Source organism: Arachis stenosperma, chromosome 4, assembly GCF_014773155.1.
Source record: "Arachis stenosperma cultivar V10309 chromosome 4, arast.V10309.gnm1.PFL2, whole genome shotgun sequence".
Classification (NCBI taxonomy): domain Eukaryota; kingdom Viridiplantae; phylum Streptophyta; class Magnoliopsida; order Fabales; family Fabaceae; genus Arachis; species Arachis stenosperma.
This window is the reverse complement of record NC_080380.1, coordinates 31758067-31778988: the sequence shown is the minus strand read 5'-3', so window position 1 is coordinate 31778988 and position 20922 is coordinate 31758067. Positions and strand designations below refer to the sequence as shown.

Genomic DNA, 20922 nt, shown 5'->3' with positions numbered 1-20922 from the left:
TCGTATCAAAAGTAGGAGTTACATTATGGTTCCTTTTCCTCAAAACATAAAGTTTTTCTTTAAGGCTTGATGATAACTTCAACAATTCTTTTGAGAAAAGAGTAATCAGAGCAGTTCATCCTGAATAGAGCCTTGAAAATAGACTAACTGTGCTTCATTGCACACTTTGAGTGTCTGTCATGTTATAGGTCTTGTCCTAGTAACGAGAAATAGAGCTTTATGCACATGAGTGTCTGTTGATTAATGCTGTTAGCTTACCGTTGCATATCTGCTGATGTTAAGTCTGGCCAACTTAATGTTAAAGGTTTATGTATATGGAAAAGTTAATAGGTTATCATAGATGAAATAGAACTAATAGGGAACTCATGTCGTGGGGTTGGGAAACATTAGAAGTCGAAGTTGGAAAGTTGCAACTCTGAAGCTGATACGAGATTACTATGCGAATGTTAATCACATCGTCTTAACCCCAACCTGTTTTATAACCTTTCGTTATCTTGCCTTACCATTACATGATTGAACCATGTTATCTTTTGCGTCGAACTTGCCTTGCTACTTTTGCTTTACAACCACAATTCTACCCTTGTATCTTTATGCCGTATAACCATCAGAGTATTTGAAAATTATATATATATATATATATATATATATATATATATATATATATATTGCTTCTTCTCTAAATGTGTTTTAAAAGCAAAGTAGTATGGAATATCTTTCATTTTGTATCAATTTTTGAGGACGAAAATTTTTATAAGTGGGTGATGAGTGGGTATTTTATACGCTTTTTGACATCATTTTCATATAGCTTTTATTAAGTTTTTATAGGTTTTAGTGTTAAATTCACATTTTTGGATTCTACTATGAGTTTTTGTGTTTTTGTACGATTTCTGGTATTTTCTAGCTGAAATTGAGAAGCTGGAGCAAAAGTCTAATTCAGAGACAGAGAAAGCACTGGAGATGCTGTCCGAATCTAACCTGCCTGTATTCGAAAGAGCTTTATTAGAGCTATAGAAGTCCAAATAGAGTGCTCTCAATGGCTATGGAAATCTTACTTCCAGAGCTTTCCAGCAGTATATAATAGTTTATACTTTACTTCGGATTAAAAGGCTCAAAACTGGCATCCAACGCCAGCTACCAGCCTCTTTCCAGGCGTCTAGCGCCCAAAGAGCAGAAATCAATGTACAAACACCCAAAGCGAACCCCCTAGTTGACGTTCCATGCTCAAGAGACCTCATAGCACGTGGATCTCATCAAAGCTCAACCTAAACACTTACCAAGTGGGCCCCAGAAGTGGATTTTAGCACTAAAAAGGTTGTTTCACCCTTACTAGTCATCTGTTTAGTATTTAAGGGATTTATTTTATGTAATTTAGAGCTTTGGGATCATCATTCAGCCATATACACGTTTTACATTGAGTTTTACTTCAACATGAGTTTTTAAACCTCCTAGGTTGAGGGGAGGAGCCCTGCTGAGTCCTACAAATTAATAAAAGTATTACTATTTCTTCTCCGATCCATGTTTGATATGTCTCTAAGATGTATATCTGATCTTCATCATGGTGAATAGAATGATTTGACAAATTAGCTCTGTTCATCACATTAAGATGAACGTGCCTGACAAACACCTGCGTCTACTTGAGTTCGAGTGAATACGTGACTGGAAAGCACGAGCTAACAGCTATGTTTATACATCTCTGAGACGGTTAATCCATGACTGCATTGGAGACTTCTCGAGACACCAGTTTCAACCAATTTCCAGGGAGATTAGGGTTTCCGTGGTAAAGGCTAAAATCCAAAGAAGCAGCGTTCTCTGATCCGGAAGATTCGACCTTGTCTATGGCGCTTTGAGTAGGATCGCCAGAAGAATGACTTGCTAGCGCTTCACCTTTCGTCAGATTGGATGACCATTGCCAATGACGTTCAATCTGTAGCAGAGGAGATCAATGACCACGGCCCATGGTGTTGATCACATAAAGTCTACCATAGAAGAAGATCATTCACAAGCACAGAAGACAGTAGTACCATAGTTCATTTAGAAAGACAAATCAACTCCAATCCTTAACCCTATTCCTATCAGTATTTTCTACCTCTTTTTCTTTATTCTGCATTAAATAGTTTGTCTTGATGAATAAAAACCAACAATCTTTTGATTCCGCCTGACTAAGACCTGCAAGATAACCATAGCTTGCTTCAAACTACAATCCTCGTGGGATCGACCTTGACTCGCTCAGGTATTACTTGGACAACTCAGTGTACTTGCTGGTACAATAGTACAAAGGTGTGGGGAATCGTGCTACTAGTGGGGTAGGATGTAAAACCCCAGATTTTGAGAAATTAAATAATAAATTAATTATGATTTATTTTATTTATTCAAGATATTAATTTTAGAAAATTTTATATTAATTAGATATTTTCTTATTATTGATTAGAAAGCTTGAGTAATTGAAAACTAATGAGGATTTTAGATAAATGGTTTAATGTGAATAAATAGATTTTGAACCCTATTTTATAATTTTACATAAAATTAATTTGATTATCTCTAATTATTGAATTAGAGTATTTATTTGAAAATAAATTAAATTGGAAATTAAATAATATTTTTATAGATATTATTATTAGATTAAATTTGGTTTAATTAATACTCTACCTAACCCCTAATTCCCAAATTAAAATCCTAAATTCCCAAAACATAACCCTAACCCTAATTTATCTAACACTAACCGCCTCACCACCGCCACACCGCTTCCCTTTCTTTCCTAAAATACTAACACACAGTAGCAGCAGATATCAAAAGAGAAAGAGAATAGATCTGAGAGTGAGGGAGCTGCGAGGGAAGAAAAGAAAGGAGGGGGAGACCAGACCGTGTCTAGTCGTCACCGCCACACTGCGTCCCGTTCTCGCTGCCCTCGCATCTGGTGCTGCACGCCGAGCCTATTACTCCATCTTCAACGCCGCCACAGAAGAGAGAAGAGGGCGACGTGACGCAAGCCAAGGCTAAGAGAAAGGGGATGCCGCCGTGACTCCGTCGCGACTGATCTGACACCGCCATTGCTGGGGTTCATGGCTGCCACTTCTGTCACTGCCAACGAGCAAGAAGAGAGAGGGAGAGTGAGAGAGAAAGAGAGAGAGAGAGAGAGAGAGAGAGAGAGAGAGAGAGAGAGAATGTTTGTAAGGGAGAGGAGACACTGTTGTTACTGCCGTCACCTTCGTCGTGCTGGAGGGTTGCTATTGTCGTTACTAGGGTCGTCACTAAAGCCTTGGCCATCGCTGTCGGAGGTGTGAAGGAAGGGAGACAGAACCGCACGAGTTAGAGGAGCCACTGTCATGGCCATTGCTACTGTGGGTGTAGTCCACCTTCGAGCTGCACGCCGCCACCACTGTCAGAACCACTACTATTTTGGTAAGCTTTGCCCTGTTTCTGATTCTTTTGTGTTGGCTCAATTCATTCTACTGTGAAGCTTGTTACTGAAACTATTTGTATTGAATAAAGTTGTTACCGTGAGTTACCCCGCCATTGTCGTTACTAAAGGTTGTTGCTGCCACCAATGTTAGTTCATGGTAGAATGATGAGGCTGCGGTGTTGATGGTGCAGTTCAGCTAGTTGTCCCGCTGTTATTCCGCCTTCAGCTTCTTTTAATGGCGACATTTGAGGTAGGAGATTTATTTTAAAATTAACTATTTTAATTTATGAATGCAATTGAAGTTTAGTGAATAATTGCAAATAATTTATTCTATTGGTTTGTGGATGTATTGAGGTGATTAATAACTGTTGTTGTGACTAAGAATTAATTAGGTGGCTAAGAGATAGTTGTTATGACAAGTTTTGTGACTGAAATCTATTTTGAGTTTAGAAATTTAAAGAAAAGTAATTAATTATCTAAAGTAGAATTAAAAAGTATTTTCAAAGGTTTGATAAAAATAGTTTTATTAAGTAAAGTTAATTATTTGCATCTTAATCGTTACTTTTACGGCATTCCCATTCTCTAATCAGAACGCATGGTTTGTTCTCACTCCAAAATCTTCCACCCTTTCTTGACGTAAGTTCGAAGACTCAGCATGAAGCTGCGAACCATTAATAGATTTACTTATGATTCCTGTCGCTTTTATAGAGTTCACTCCCCTTGTTACTTTATTTTCTATTTTATCTGGAGGGATAGGGATTGTATCTGAGTTTCATTTGAATTCTTTTGTGTAATATTTATTACTATTAATAATTATGTGATTATTATTACTTGGTGTTCTTTGATGAATGATTTTGATTATTAACAAAACAAGATTTTTTGGATTTTTCTCAAAAACTGAAATGCGATATCGACGTAAAGGCTCAATATTAAGTAGATAACAAAAGAAAACAGGTTAGTAACTCCTTTTTTTGGTACGATCATGACGTGCTAAAAGTTTGGATGTTACAAGAGCCACTATTAGGGTTCCTCTAAAGTCAACTTCTTGAATCTTGGGCTTTCAGAAATCTTTCATTTTCTTTCTTCAATCAACTCCCAAAATTAGGGATTTTAAATATGGTTCTTTGTTTGATTGAGGAGTGCAGAGCAGCAGAGATTGGTTTGCTCGATGATAATCACAAATTCATACCTTTGAGAGTGCGCTTTGGCCCCAAGTAACAATTTTAGCCTTTGATTTATAACAGTGAAAATCAACCACCATTTTCTTCAACTTTTCCAAAAATAGCGTTGCATAGAGTAGGAGAAGAAATGAAGAAATAAACTTGCATGCAAATAGAAATAAATCACATTTAACTTCTGACTTAGCTTAACATGCCTTTGATTAGTGTGATTGGACATTGCTTTTCTGGATTGACTTTCTCTTTTTTTTTTTTTGGTGAGTGAGCTCGAAGAAGAAGCTTTCTTTCTCTCTTTCTCTTGTGTTTATCCGAAGTGAGTATCTGAAGCTTTGCTTTAGGTTTGCTTCTCCATTGTTTGGTTAGGATTGGACTTGCGTAGTAGATCAAATTACCTACATCACACTTGAGCACATTTGTTTCATTTGTTTGGGTTGCTACTCTATCATATGGGCCTGCATCACTTAAATGAAAACAATCAAACCCAATTGGGTGTTTAACTCAATAAATTAATATTTGTCATTATTATTAAATTAATTTACATTCTTAACTCGACAATTGTTAATGAAAAAGGTTATATCACTTTCATATACTGTGAGTTATTGTCTTTGATTTAAGTGAAAATTAATTTTGTTACTTGCAATTTGCAAATATCTTACCGATAATGTTAGAAGAGACAATAACATAAAATTTTTTTATTTAATTTAGTATTTATAATTTTATACATGTAACATTTATAATTTTACATTTATTATATCTAATATTATCTAATTATTTAAGCAATAATTAAAAATACAAAATAACACATATTTTAGACTAGAAAAAATAATTATTTGTACCCATTAACTTTAGGAACATGAAAAAAGTATCCATCAAACAAGAAAACTAACGTTATACCCATGAAAGATGAGTTCTTTACGTCAAAAGTACACAAATATTAATTTTTTGTTGACTTTTCAGTAAAATTTCCAAATTACTCCCACCCTTTAACTTTAACTTCAACTCCATCTCTATTTCTTCTTTCTCTTATCCCAAATTTTTGCAATCTTCAACCCCTATTGTTGATGATGATGATGTGGATAAGCAAGAACAAAAAGTTGAAATGGAAGAATGTGAGAAAGTGCTAATGAAAACTAAAGAAGAAAGGATTAATATTTTTGAAAGAGAAACCAAAGCTTGTTTTGTGAACATTGAAGAACACAATAAAGCATCATCACTTATGGAGAAACCCAGAAAAAAAAGAACTAGTAGTGCAGAAAAGTTGCAAAATTAAAAGCAAAACAAATGCAAAATTTAGTGAATAAGTTCGTGAAAGTAACAATCAGCACATGAAAAAAGAAGAAGAAAATCATAATCAAGATAGAAACTTTTAATGCGTTTCAACCTTGAACCCCATCTAGATCTCAACAAACTGAAAGAAACTAGTCTTCAAGAGAAAGAAAAATAAGAAAATGACAAAAGATCAGAACTTTATTCTATTGCAAAAACCCTAACAACTCCACAACAGAACCACGAAGTAGAACGAAAAGCGACAAGAATGCCTAAACCATTAATAGATGAAGAAGCTTCAGTAGAAGAGGAGCAACAACCATAGAACGTGGCTGCAGAAATACCACCATTACCAGAATGCTTGATTCTGATGATGTGCGAGCCAAAGCTTTTAATAGAGGTATCAAAAGAGACATGAATTTGCAGCACCGATTTCATATGCTGGTGGTACACGGAATCGTTATACACAACTCCGTGCAGTTGACCAGCAAGTGCACTGGGTCGTCCATGTAATACCTTACGTGAGTAAGGGTCGATCCCACGGAGATTGTTGGCTTGAAGCAAGCTATGGTTATCTTGTAAATCTTAGTCAGGCAGATTCAAATGGATATAGGGTTTTGATAACTAAAAAAAAAAAACAAAATAGAACATAAAATAGGATAGAAATACTTATGTAATTCATTGGTGGAAATTTCAAATAAGTGTATGAAGATGCTTTGTTCCCTCTGAGCATCTGCTTTTCTATTGCCTTCATCCAATCATTCATACTACTATCCATGGCAAGCTGTATGTAGGTGGATCACCGTTGTCAATGGCTACCATCCATCCTCTCAGTGAAAATGGTCCTCTACAGTTTCCCGCATGACTAATCATCTGTCGGTTCTCGATCATGTCGGGATAAGATCCATTGATCCTTTTGCGCACTGTCACTACGCCCCACAATCGTGAGTTTGAAGCTCGTCATAGTCATCCCATCCCAGATCCTACTCGGAATACCACAGACAAGGTTTAGACTTTCTGGATCTCAAGAATGCTGCCCATGTGATTCTAGCTTATACCACGAAGACTCTGATCGCACAGAATGGAAGCTCTGTTGTCAGGAGAGGCAACCATGCGTCATAAACCTGGAGGCCAAGAGATACACACTCAAGCTCTCGCAGATAGAATGGAGGTGGTTTTTAGGCATGCATTCATAAGGAGGGATGATGATGAGTGTCACGAATCATCACATCCACCAGGTTGAAGTATGAGTGAATATCTTAGAACAAGAATAAGCTTGAATTGAATATAAAATAGTAGTAATTGCATTGATTCATGAGGAACAGCAGAGCTCCACACCTTAATCTATGCCTCCCAAATAACATGAAACAATAAAAAAAGGGTTCAAAGACTTGATCCCAAGATCAAAGATGATCAAAAGATCACAGATGATCAAAAAGATCAAAATACAATAGTAAACGGTCCTATTTATAGAGAACTAGTAACCTAGGGTTTACAGAAATACGTAAATGATGCAGCAATCCACTTCCAGGGCCCACTTGGTATGTGCTTGGGCTGAGCATTGAATCTTTCACGTACATAGGTTTCTCTTGGAGTTAAACGCCAGCTTTGGTGCTAGTTTGGGCGTTTAACTCTAGCTTTTATGCCAGTTTGGGCGTTATACGCCATAATTTTTATGCTGACATGGAACGCCAGTTTGGGCCATCAAATCTCGGAAAACGTGTGGACTATTATACATTGCTAGAAAGCCCAGGATGTTTATTTTTCAACGCAATTGAGAGCACGCTAATTGGGCTTCTGTAGCTCCAGAAAATTCATTTCGAGTGCAAGGAGGTCAGAATCCAACAGCATCTGCAGTCCTTTTTCAGCCTCTGAATCAGATTTTTGCTTAGGTCCCTCAATTTCAGCCAGAAAATACCTGAAATCATAGAAAAACACACAAACTCATAGTAAAGTCCAGAAATGAGAATTTTGCATAAAAACTAATAAAAATATACTAAAAACTAACAAAATCATACTAAAAATTACCTAAAAATAATGCCAAAAAGCGTATAAATTATCCGCTCATCACAACACCAAACTTAAATTGTTGCTTGTCCCCAAGCAACTGAAAATAGAATAGAATAAAATGAAGAGAATATATAATGAATTCCACAATATCAATGAAACTTAGTCCCAACAAGATGAGCGGGGCTAGTAGCTTTTTGCTTTTGAACAGTTTTGGCATCTCACTTTATCCTTTGAAATTCAGAATGATTGGTATCTATAGGAACTCATAATTTTAGATAGTATTATTGATTCTCCTAGTTCAGTACGTTGATTCTTGAACACAGCTACTTTATGAGTCTTGGCTGTGACCCTAAGCACTTTATTTTCCAGTATTACCACCGGATACATAAATGCCACAGACACATAACTGGGTGAACCTTTTCAGATTGTGACTTAGCTTTGCTAAAGTCCCCAGTTATAGGTGTCCAGAGTTCTTAAGCACACGCTTTTGCTTTGGGCCATGACTTTAACCACTCAGTCTCAAGCTTTTCACTTGGACCTTCATGATACAAGCACATGATTAGGGACAGCTTGATTTAGCCGCTTGGGCCCTTCTATCCATTAATGCTCAAAACCTTGGATCCCCTTTTACCCTTGCCTTTTGGTTTAAAGGGCTATTGGCTTTTTCTGCTTGCTTTTTCTTTTTCTTTCTTTTTCTTTTTCGCCTCTTTTTTTGGCTACTTTTTTTTTTCTTTTTCACTGCTTTTTCTTGCTTCAAGAATCAATTTCATGATTTTTCAGATTATCAATAACATTTCTCTTTGTTCATCATTCTTTCAAGAGCCAACAATAATATTCATAAACTTCACTATCAAAAATATGCACTGTTCAAGCATTCATTCAGAAAACAAAAAGTATTGCCACCACATCAAAATAATTAAACTAATTTCAAGATAAAATTTGAAATCCAAGTACTTATTGTTCTTTTGTAATTAGGCACATTTTTCATTTAAGAGAGGTGAAGGATTCATGGAATTATTCATAACTTTAAGACATAGACACTAGACACTAATGATCATGTAATAAATACACAAACATAGATAACACATAAAGCATAAAAATAAAAAATCAGAAAAATAAGAATAAGGAAATCAAAGAACGGGTCCACCTTAGTGATGGCAGCTAGTTCTTCCTCTTGAAGATCCAATGGAATGCCTGAGCTCCTCTATGTCTCTTCCTTGCCTTTTTTGCTCTTTCCTCAAAGCTATTTGATCCTTTCTAATTTCATGGAGAATAATGGAGTGCTCTTGGTGCTCCATCCTTAGTTGCTCTATATTGGAACTCAAATCTCCCAAAGAGGTGTTGAGTTGCTCCCAATAGTTGTGTGGAGGAAAATGAATCCCTTGAGGCATCTCAGGAATTTCTTGATGAGGGACTTCCTCATGCTCTTGTTGAGGTACATGAGTGGGCTCTCTTATTTGCTCCATCCTCTTTTTAGTGATGGGCTTGTCCTCTTCAATGAGGATGTCTTTATCTATGACAATTTCAGCTAAACTGCATAGGTGACAGATGAGATGAGGAAAGGCTAACCTTGCCAAAGTGGAAGGTTTGTCAGCAACCTTGTATAGTTTTAGAGGTATGATCTCATGAACTTCCACTTCCTCTCCAATCATGATGCTATGGATCATGATAGCCCGATCTGCAGTCACTTTGGATCGGTTGCTAGTAGGAATGATGGAGCGTTGGATGAACTCTAACCATCCTCTAGCCATGGGTTTAAGGTCATGACTTCTCAATTTAACCGCCTTGCCTTTGGAGTCTCTTTTCTACTGAGCTCCTTCCACACATATGTCCATGAGGACTTGGTCTAACCTTTGATCAAAGTTAACCCTTCTAGTGTAGGGGCTTGCATCTCCTTGCATCATAGGCAAGTTGAATGCCAACCTTACATTTTTCAGACTGAAATCTAAGTATTTCCCCCGAACCATTGTGAGCCAATTCTTTGGGTTCGGGTTCACACTTTGATCATGGTTCTTGGTGATCCATGTGTTAGCATAGAACTCTTAAACCATTAGTATTCCAACTTGTTGAATGGGGTTGGTGAGAACTTTCCAACCTCTTCTTCGGATCTCATGTCGGATCTCTGGATACTTATTCCTTTTGAGCATGAAAGGGACCTCAGGGATTACCTTCTTCTTGGACACAACTTCATAGAAGTGGTCTTGATGGACCTTTGAGATGAATCTTTCCATCTCCCATGACTCGGAGGTAGAAGCTTTTGCCTTCCCTTTCCTCTTTCTAGAGGTTTCTCCGGCCTTAGGTGCCATAAATGGTTATGGAAAAATAAAAAGCAACACTTTTTCCACACCAAACTGAAAATGTTTGCTCGTCCTCGAGCAAAAGAAGAAAAAAGGGACGAAGAAGAAGAAAAAATGGAAGAGATGGAGAGGTGTGAGTGGTTTGGCCAAGGTAGGAAAGAAGTGTATATGATGTCTGAAAATGAAGAAGGGATGAAGGATTTATATAGGAGTAGAGAGAGGGGTAGGGTTCGTATGTGAGGGTTGGTTTGGGAGGGAAAGTTTTTTTGAATTTGAAAGGTGGGGTAGGTGGGGTTTTTGGGGAAGAGTGGGTGGATGTGAGTGGTGAAGTGGTGATGGGGAAGAGAGATGGAGGTGATTGGTGAGGGGTATTTAGGGAAAGGTGGTATGGGGAGATGTAAAGAAGAGAGAGTGAGTTGAGGTAGGTGGGGATCCCGTGGGATCCACAGATCTTGAGGTGTCAATGATTTCTCATCCCTGCACCATTTTGGCATGTAAACGCTCTCCTAGTGTCAATCCTGGCTTTAAACGCCAGGTTACTGCCCATTTCTGGCGTTTAACGCCTGCTTTTCTTCCCTTTATGGCGTTGAACGCCAACTTAGTGCCCTTTTCTGGTGTTAAACGCCAGTCTGGTGCCATTTTCTAGCGTTAAACGCCCATAATGGTGCCAGAGTAGGCGTTTAAAGCGCATTCTGCTACCCTTACTGGCGTTTAAATGCCGGCTAGCTCCTCCTCCAGGGTGTGCTGTATTTAATGCTATTTTTGAATTTGCTTTAATTTTTGTAGTTGTTTTTGTGACTCTACATGATCATCAACCTAAAGAAAACATAGAATAACAATGGAAATTTAACATAGATAAATAAATAAAAATTGGGTTGCTTCCCAATAAGCGCTTCTTTAATGTCAATAGCTTGATAGTGAGCTCTCATGGAGTCTCACAGATATCTGAGAATGGTTAGAGCCTCCTAACACCAAACTTAGAGTTTGAATGTGGGGGCTTTGGTTGCCTTTGTATTGAGATAAGCTTTTCATTTTTCTTCTCCATGTGTACAGAAGGAGATCCTTGAGCCTTAAACACAAGGTAGTCCTCATTCACTTGAAAGACCAATTCTCCTCTGTCAACATCGATCACAGCTTTTTCTGTGGCTAGAAAGGGTCTACCAAGGATGATGGATTCATCCTTATTCTTCCCAGTGTCCAGGATTATGAAGTCAGCAGGGATGTAAAGGCCTTCAACCTTCACTAAGACATCCTCTACAAGTCCATAAGCCTGTTTCCTTGAATTGTCTACCATCTCCAGTGAGTTCTTTGTCTGTTACTGAGAAGATGATGGAAAAGGCTTGCTATTGCTAACCCTATTTCTTCCACCATTATTGTTGTTGAAGCTTTGTTGAGGCTTCTGTTGATCCTTTCATGATAAATTTGGGTGATTTCTCCATTAAGAATTGTAGTTGTTTCCATAGGGTTCTTCCATGTAATTCACCTCTTCCATTGCAGGATTCTCAGGGTCATAAGCTTCTCCTTCAGAGGAGGCTTCTTTAGCACTGCCAGATGCAGCTTGCAATCCAGTCAGATTCTGAGAAATCATATTGACTTGCTAAGTCAATATTTTGTTATGAGCCAATATGGCATTCAGAGTATCAATCTCAAGAACTCTTTTCTTTTTGTGTTATCCCATTGTTCACAGGATTTCTTTCAGAAGTGTACATGAACTGGTTATTTGCAACCATTTTAATGAGTTCCTGAGCTTCTGCAGGCATTTTCTTCAGATGAATAGATCCACCTGCAGAAAGGTCCAATGACATCTTGGATAACTCAGACAGACCATCATAGAAGATACCTATGATGCTCCATTCTGAAAGCATGTCAGAAGGACACCTTCTGATCAATTGCTTGTATCTTTCCCAAGCTTCATAGAGGGATTCACCTTCCTTCTGTTTGAAGGTTTGAACTTTTACTCTAAGCTTACTCATCTTTTGAGGAGGAAAGAATTTAGCTAAGAAGGCATTGACAAGCTTTTCCCAAGAGTTCAGGCTGTCTCTAGGTTGAGAGTTCAACCATATACTAGCTCTGTCTCTTACAGCAAAAGGGAAAATCATAAGTCTGTAGACCTCGGAATCAACTCCATTGGTCTTAACAGTGTCACAGATTTATAAAAATTTAGCCAAGAACTGATGAGGATCTTCCAATGGAAGTCCATGAAACTTGCAATTCTGTTGCATCAGAGAAACTAATTGAGGCTTAAACTCAAAGTTGTTTACTCCAATGGCAGGAATAGAGATGCTTCTCCCATAGAAGTCGGAAGTAGGTGCAGTAAAGTCACCAAGCACCTTCCTTGCATTGTTGGCACTGTTGTTATTTTTGGCTGCCATGTCTTCTTCTTTTTCGAAGATTTCTGTTAGGTCATCTCCAGAGAGTTGTGCTTTAGCTTCTCTTAGCTTCCTCTTCAGAGTCCTTTCAGGTTCAAGATCAGCTTCAACAAGAATGCCTTTATCTTTGTTCCTACTCATATGAAAGAGAAGAGAACAAAAAAGTATGGAATCCTCTATGTCACAGTATAGAGATTCCTTGATGTGTCAGAGGAAAAGAAGAATAGAAGGATGAGGTTAGAGAGAGGAATTTGAACTTATAGAGAGAGAGAGAGAGGGGATCCAAATTATTAAGAGAGGAGGAGTGTTAGTGATTAAATAGAAAGAGATGAGAGAGAGAGTTTTCAAAAATTAAAAAGGATTTTTGAAAAAGTGGTTAGTGATTTTCGAAAAAGATAAGAAATAGTGATTAGTTGAAAAAGATTTGAAAATCAATTTTTCAAAAGTTAAGAAGTTAGAAAAGATTTTTGAAATCAAAATTTGAAAAAAATATGATTTGAAAAAGATTTGATTGAAAAAGGGATGTTTGAAAATATATGATTGAAAAACAAATTTGATTATTAAAAAGATATGATTGAAAAGATATGGTTGAAAAAGATTTGATTTTTAAAATTGATGACTTCACTAACAAGAAATTAAAAGATATGATTCTAAAATTCAAATATTGAACCTTTCTTAACAAGAAAGTAACAAACTTGAAATTTTTGAATCACAACATTAATTGTTAGGAAGGATTTTTGAAAAATATTAAAAGAAAAAGGAAAAAGATTTGATTTTGAAAAAGATATGATTGATAAGAGAGGATATGAAAAAGATAACATTTTGAAAAATTAGTTTTAAAACTTGAAAAATTGAAAAAAATTGAATTGAAAACAAAACTACCTCCTTGGTGCTATCCTGGCGTTAAATGCCCAGAATGGTATCCATTCTGGCGTTTAACGCCCACTTGGCTACCTCCTTGGGCATTAAACGCCAACCAGGTATTAAACGCCAGAAATCCTTCTTTACTAGGTGTTTTGAACGCCCAGCTTTTTCTCTGTGATTCCTCTGCTGTATGTTCTGAATCTTCAATTCTTTGTATTATTGACTTTAAAGGACGTAATTTTGAATTTTTTTTGAATTTATAATGATGAAAGAGAAAAACAACAAAATGAAACTAATCATGAAAAACTAAGATCAAATAAACAATGCAGGAAAGAACACTTTGAATGTCAAGATGAACATTGATGAGTGGATAATTTATACGCTTTTTGGCATTGTTTTTACATAGTTTTTAGTATGATTTAGTTAGTTTTTAGTACATTTTTATTAGTTTTTAAGCAAAATTCACATTTCTGGACTTTACTATGAGTTTGTGTGTTTTTCTATGATTTCAGGTATTTTCTGGCTGAAATTGAGGGACCTGAGCAAAAATCCAATTCAGAGGCTGAAAAAGGACTACTGATGCTGTTGGATTCAGACCTCCCTGCACTCGAAAATGAATATTTGGAGCTACAGAAACCCAAATGGCGCGCTCTCAATTGCATTAGAAAGTCGACATCCAGGGCTTTTCAGAAATATATAATAGTCTATACTTTGTCCAAGTTTAGATGATGCAAACTGGCATTCAACGGCAGCTTTCTGCCCTATTATGGTGTGAAACGCCAAAAACAAGTTGCAAGTTAGAGTCAAAGGCCAGAAACAAGTTAAAATCTGGCGTTTAGGTCCAAAGAAGGCCTCTACATGTGAAAGCTTCAATGCTTAGCTCAAGCACACACCAAGTGGGCCCGGAAGTGAATTTCTGCATCATTTACTTATTTCTGTAACCCTAGTAACTAGTTTAGTATAAATAGAACTTTTTACTATTGTACTTGGGGAGGCTGGCAATTCGGCTATGCCTAGACCTTGTTCTTATGTATTTTCAACGGTGGAGTTTCTACACACCATAAATTAAGGTGTGGAGCTCTACTATTCCTCGAGTATTAATGCAAAGTACTATTGTTCTTCTATTCAATTCATGATTATTCTTATTCTAAGATATTCATTTGCACACAAGAACATGATGAATGTGATGATTATGTGACACTCATCACCATTCTCACTTATGAACGCGTGATTGACAACCACTTCCGTTTTACATGAAAACAAGCTTGAATGTATATCTCTTGGATTTCTAATCAACGATTCACATCGACTCCCCTCTGACAATGGGGCATCTGAATCCGAGATTAGAATCTTCATGGTATAAGCTAGAATCCATTGGCAGCATTCTTGAGATCCGGAAAGTCTAAACCTTGTCTGTAGTATTCCGAGTAGGATTTGGGATGGGATGACTGTGACGAGCTTCAAACTCGCGACTGTAGGGTGTAGTGACAGACACAAAAGGATAGTAAATACTATTCCTACACGATCGAGAACCAACAGCTGATTAGCCATACGATATCTGTGCATGGTATTTTTCATCCGAGACGAGAAATCTGACAGTTGACTAGCCGTACAGAAACCGTAGATGACCATTTTCACTGAGAGGACGGGAAGTAGCCATTGACAACGGTGACACCCAACATACAACTTGCCATAGAAAGGAGTATAAAGGATTGGATGAAGGAAATAGGAAAGCAAAGATTCAGAAGGAACAACGCATCTCCATACGCTTATCTGAAATTCTCACCAATGAATTACATAAGTATCTCTATCTTTATTTTATGTTTCTTTATCTTTTAAATTATCAAAACTCCATAACCATTTAAATCCGCTTGACTGAGATTTACAAGATGACCATAGCTTGCTTCAAGCCGACAATCTCCGTGGCATCGACCCTTACTCACATAAGGTTTATTACTTGGACGACCCAGTGCACTTGCTGGTTAGTTGTGCGAAGTTGTGAAAAAGAGTTGAGATTACAATTGTGCGTACCAAGTTGTTGACGCCATTGAGATCACAATTTTGTGCACCAAGTTTTTGGCACCGTTGCTGGGGATTGTTTGAGTTTGGATAACTGACGGTTCATTTTGTTGCTCAGATTAGGTAATTTTCTTTTTGTTTCAACCTTTATTTCCTTTTCAAAAAGTTTTCAAAAATTTTTCAAAATTTTTTCTTTGTTTTCGTTTTTCCAAAAAGATATTTTCGAAAAATCCAAAAAAAATTAATAAAATCATAAAAACCAAAAAAATATTTTATGTTTCTTGTTTGAGTCTAAAGTCAAGTTTTGAGTTTGGTGTCAATAGCATTTTTAATTTTTCTAAAAAAAAAATTTCGAAAACTCATGCATGGTGTTCTTCATGATCTTCAAGTTGTTCTTGGTAAGTCTTCTTGTTTGATCTTTACATTTTATTGTTTTGTGCCTTTTCTTGTTTTTCATATGCATTTTAGAATTATTAGAGTCTAAACATTGAAAATTTCTAAGTTTGGTGTCTTGCATGTTTTTCCTTTCGTGAAAATTTTTCAAAAATAAGTTCTTGATGTTCATCATGATCTTCAAAGTGTTCTTGGTGTTCATCTTGACATTCAAAGTGTTCTTGCATGCATTAGTTGTCTTGATTCATAATTTTTATGTTTTGCTTCAAATTGGTGTTTTTCTCTCTCATCATTAAAAATTCAAAAATAAAAAAAATATCTTTCCCTTATTTTCCTCATAAATTTCGAAATTTTGGGTTGACTTAGTAAAATTTTTTTAAAATAAGTTGTTTCTTGTTAGTCAAGTCAAGATTTCAATTTCAAAAATTTATCTTTTCAAAATCAAATTTTTTCTTTTTTCTTTTTATTATTTTTGAAAATTTTTTTAAATTAATTTTCAAAAATCTTTTTCTTAATTTTATCTTTTATTTTTGAAATTAATACTAACAATTAATGTTTTGATTCAAAATTTTCAAGTTTGTTACTTTCTTGTTAAGAAAGATTCAAACTTTAAATTTTAAAATCATATCTTTTGATTTCTTGTGAGTCAAGTCATTAATTTTGATTTTAAAAATTAAATCTTTTTCAAAATAAATTTCAATCATATCTTTTCAATCATATCTTTTCAAACATATCTTTTCCAAATCATATCTTTTTCAAAATCAATTTCAAAATCTTTTCTAACTTCTTATCTTTTCAAAATTGATTTTCAATTCTTTTTCAATTAACGACTTAACTTCTTGTTTGATTTTAAAATTCTTATCTTTTTCAAAACTACCTAACTAATTTTCTCTCTCTAATTTTCAAAAACTCCTCACCCTTTTTTCAAAATTCTTTTAATTAACTAATTGTTTCAAATTTTAATTTTATTTTACCTCTACTCTTAATTTTCGATTTTAATTAATAATTAAAATAAAAACAAAAATATTTTTCTTTCCTCTTAATCAAAATTTGAATTTTCTTCTCTCTCTCATCTCTTTCTATTTATTTTATTCATTTACTAACACTTATCTTCATCTTAAAATTCGAACCCTCTCTTCCTCTCTATGTTCGAATTTTTCTCTTCTCCTTCTTCTATTCTTTTCTTCTTCTACTCACATAAAGGAATCTCTATACTGTGACATTGAGGATTTCTCTTCTTTTCTGTTCTCTTCTTTTTCATATGAGCAGGAGCAAGGACAATGACATTCTTGTTGAAGCAGATCCTGAACCTGAAAGGACTCTGAAGAAGAAGCTAAGAGAAGCTAATGCACAACAATCCAGAGAAAACCTTACAGAGAATCTCAAAAAAGAAGGAAACATGGCCGAACCCAACAACAATGGAAGGAAGATGCTTGGTGACTTTGCTGCACCAAACTCCAATTTCCATGGAAGAAGCATCTCAATCCCTGCCATTGGAGCAAACAATTTTGAGCTTAAGCCTCAATTAGTTTCTCTGATGCAACAGAATTGCAAGTTTTATGGACTTCTATCAGAAGATCCTTTTCAGTTCTTAATTGAATTCTTGCAGATCTGTGATACTGTTAAGACCAATAGAGTTTATTTCGAGGTCTATAAGCTTATGCTTTTCCCTTTTGCTGTAAGAGACAGAGCTAGAACATGGTTGAACTCTCAGCCTAGAGATAGCCTGAACTCTTGGGATAAGCTGGTCACGACTTTCTTAGCTAAGTTATTTCCTCCTCAAAAGTTGAGCAAGCTTAGAGTGGAGGTTCAAACCTTCAGGCAGAAAGAAGGTGAATCCCTCTATGAAGCTTGGAAAAGATACAAGCAACTGACCAAAAAGTGCCCTTCTGACATGCTTTCAGAATGGACCATCCTGGATATATTCTATGATGGTCTGTCTGAATTGTCTAAGATGTCATTGGACCATTCTGCAGGTGGATCTATTCACCTGAAGAAAATGCCTGCAGAAGCTCAGAACTCATTGACATGGTTGCAAATAACCAGTTTATGTACACTTCTGAAAGGAATCCTGTGAGTAATAGGACGCCTCAAAGGAAGGGAGTTCTTGAAATTGATAATCTGAATGTCATATTAGCTTAGAACAAAATGTTGACTCAGCAAGTCAATATGATTTCTCAAAGTCTGAATGGTTTGCAAAATGCATCCAACAGTACTAAAGAAGCATCTTCTGAAGAAGAAGCTTATGATCCTGAGAACCCTGCAATGGCAGAGGTGAATTACATGGGTGAAACCTATGGAAACACCTATAATTCCTCATGGAGAAATCATCCAAATTTCTCATGGAAGGATCAATAAAAGCCTCAACAAGGCTTTAATAATAGTGGAAGAAACAGGTTTAGCAATAGCAAGCCTTTTTCATTATCCTTTCAGCAATAGACAGAGAATTCTGAGCATAGCCCCTCTAGCTTAGCAAACATAGTCTCTGATCTATCTAAGGCCACTCTAAGTTTCATGAATGAAACAAGGTCCTCCATTAGAAATTTGGAGGCACAAGTGGGCCAGCTGAGTAAAAAAGTCACTGAAACTCCTCCTAGTACTCTCCCAAGCAATACAGAAGAGAATCCAAAAAGAGAGTGCAAGGCCATAACCTTACTTGGTATGGCCAAACCTAGAGAGGAAGAGGAGGATGTGAATTGTAACACCCTAATTAGCCTAAGCCTTACCTCGCGTCGTAAAGCCAAGGTTAATCAGAGATTACGACAATTCTAAACTCATACATAATATATATATATATATATATATATATATATATATATATATATATATATATATATATATATATATATGGAAAGAATAGCATAATCTAGAAGCCCGATGAAAGATATAGCTCAAAAACAGAATTTCGAAGCTTAAACGTACTAACGGAGCTACTAGATTAAGGCATAAGAAACAGACAAGATATAACAAAAGATAAGTATATAATATCATAGGGAACTAGTCACGACTCGCGGAGTTTAAGCCGGCTAGCCATATACTGATATACACAACCATACAGTGAAAATAGCTTATACAAGTTTTGTTCTCTCAAATACATGCCTCTAGGCAAAACAAAATACAAAAGGAGAGATGTATAAACAAAATAAACCAAAAAGAACTCCAAAATGATCCAAGATTCTCCGCTCCTGTCACCAACCAAAACAACTCACCGAGGTGGGTTGCGACCTGTATCTGAAAAATACAACAACAATATGGTATGAGAACCGGAGGTTCTCAGTATGGTAACAGTTCCCAGTGATATAGGATATAAGACCCCGGGACGCCAAAGGCAATCCTAAGCTTCATATCCATCACAAGATTCAACTTAAAGCATTCTAAAACATTTAAGCATAATATACCAACTCGACTTAAATAAACCAGGTTATCTATCTTAAGGGATTTCTATTCTAACCAAACACCACTGTCCCACAGCCTTCACCAACCGATCCTCCATGCGATCCCATCGCCACCGCCTTCCGAACCTCCTCAATCCCAGCAGAAAACACAGATAATGTTCAAAGCAAGTAAAGCACAAGTAGTAACATATATGGCAAATAATTCAGATAGCAAGTAAGCATGTTATTCAATTAGGCAAACCATTACAAGTAGACAAAGCATACAAGCAGATAGGAAATGCATATGATGAATGCCTGCCCTACTGGCTATGATATCACATTGTCGGTTCAACTGCCAACCCGACACATCTCCATGGAGACGTCGCCCTTCGGATTTCTCATATGGGAACCCCCGAGATATAGTGCCCGGATCACTGTCCAGGTACCGGCGCCTGCTCGCCCTATAGATCCGAAGGGATGTGAGCGGGATATTCTTGCCTCAGACCTCACATCTCAACGTAAGCGGGATTAACCACCGTCCTTACGCCGCCGCCACTATGGTGGACGAAATTGTGATCCTTATTCTTTGAGTTGCATTCCTTGTAAAATTATGGAATTTGAAATTGGCACGAGGGAACAATGTATCATTTGTGATCAATGTTCTAACTATTTTGAGAGGAATCATTATTATGGCACTGGTTGAATTCACAACTCCGTTCAACTAACCAGCAAGTGTACTGGGTCGTCCAAGTAATAAACCTTACGTGAGTAAGGGTCGATCCCACAGAGATTGTTGGTATGAAGCAAGCTATGGTCACCTTGTAAATCTCAGTTAGGCAGATTAAACCAATTGATTATGGATTTTCTAAAATAAATAATAAAATAAGAAAATAGATGATATAATAAAAAGGGATAGAATACTTATGTAGATTCATTGGTAGGAATTTCAGTTAAGTATATGAAGATGCTGTATGGCCCAAGGACGCCTGCTCTCCTACTGCTTCAACTCAATCTTTCTTACTCCTTTCCATGGCAAGCTGTGTATAGGGGTTCACCATCAGCGGTGGCTACTTTCAATCCTCTCGGGAAAATGGTCCTCTGCGGCTGTCACTCGCATGGCTAATCGTCTGGAGGCATCACCCATGGTTGATGGCTACATCCCATCCTCGCAGTGAAAACTATGCTCACGCACTCTGTCACAGCACGGCTAATCACTGGTTGGTTCCTGCGCCTACTGGAATAGAATCCCTTGATTCTTTTGCGTTTGTCATCACGCCCAGCACTTGCAAGTCTGAAGCACGTCACAGTCATTCATTACCGGAATCCTACTCGGAATACCACAGACAAGGTTAGACTTTCCGGATTCCCAGGATCCTACTCGGAATACCACAGACAAGGTGAGACCTTCTGGATCCTCATAAATGCCGCCATCTATCTAGCTTATACCACGAAGATTCTGTTGGGGAATCTAAGAGATACACATTCAAGCTCTGTTGCATGTAGAACGGAAGTGGTTGTCAATCACGCGCGTTCATAAGTGAGAATGATAATGAGGGTTATCTAATCATCACATTCATCATGTTCTTGGGTGCGAATGAATATCTTGGAATAAGAATAAGAGAGATTTGAATAAAAGAAAATAGAATTGAATTAATACTTGAGGTACAGCAGAGCTCCACACCCTTAATCTATGGTGTGCAGAAACTCCACCGTTGAAAATACATAAGTAAAAGGTTCAGGCATGGCCGAATG

At 36.8% G+C, this 20922-nt stretch overlaps 2 non-coding genes across 2 annotated transcripts; one reads left to right on the top strand and one right to left on the bottom strand.

Annotated features, from left to right (window-relative positions):
- Positions 1-12010: 12010 nt before the first annotated feature.
- LOC130977218 (small nucleolar RNA R71) lies at positions 12011-12118 on the top strand. The gene has a single exon (XR_009084920.1). It is a non-coding gene; the product is annotated as a small nucleolar RNA R71 (small nucleolar RNA).
- Positions 12119-17588: 5470 nt separating this feature from the next.
- Positions 17589-17696, bottom strand: LOC130978464 (small nucleolar RNA R71). The gene has a single exon (XR_009086106.1). It is a non-coding gene; the product is annotated as a small nucleolar RNA R71 (small nucleolar RNA).
- Positions 17697-20922: the final 3226 nt, after the last annotated feature.